General features: G+C 61.3%; 1 protein-coding gene across 1 annotated transcript in view; it reads right to left on the bottom strand.

Annotated features, from left to right (window-relative positions):
* Loxhd1 (lipoxygenase homology domains 1) overlaps positions 1-519 on the bottom strand; it is a 164,155-nt gene that overhangs the window by 105,728 nt on the left and 57,908 nt on the right. The gene's annotated exons all lie outside the window — the stretch shown is intronic.

Genomic DNA, 519 nt, shown 5'->3' with positions numbered 1-519 from the left:
CACCACCTAGGAAGGGGCACAGGATCGCCACCTAGAGGGGCACAGTATCACCACCTAGAGGGGCACAGGATCACCACCTAGAGGGGCACAGTATCGCCACCTAGAGGGGCACAGGATCGCCACCTAGAGGGGCACAGTATCACCACCTAGAGGGGCACAGGATCGCCACCTAGAGGGGCACAGGATCGCCACCTAGAGGGGCACAGGATCACCACCTAGAGGGGCACAGGATCGCCACCTAGGAAGGGGCACAGGATCACCACCTAGAGGGGCACAGGATCGCCACCTAGAGGGGCACAGGATCGCCACCTAGAGGGGCACAGTATCACCACCTAGGAAGGGGCACAGTATCACCACCTAGGAAGGGGCACAGGATCGCCACCTAGAGGGGCACAGTATCACCACCTAGGAAGGGGCACAGGATCACCACCTAGGAAGGGGCACAGTATCACCACCTAGGAAGGGGCACAGGATCACCACCTAGAGGGGCACAGGATCGCCACCTAGAGGGGCACAGGA

The sequence above is a fragment of the Mastomys coucha genome, unplaced genomic scaffold, assembly GCF_008632895.1.
Source record: "Mastomys coucha isolate ucsf_1 unplaced genomic scaffold, UCSF_Mcou_1 pScaffold13, whole genome shotgun sequence".
In the NCBI taxonomy this organism is placed as follows: Eukaryota; Metazoa; Chordata; class Mammalia; order Rodentia; family Muridae; genus Mastomys; species Mastomys coucha.
The sequence above is the reverse complement of the archived record's forward strand: the minus strand, read 5'-3'. Positions and strand labels throughout refer to the sequence as shown.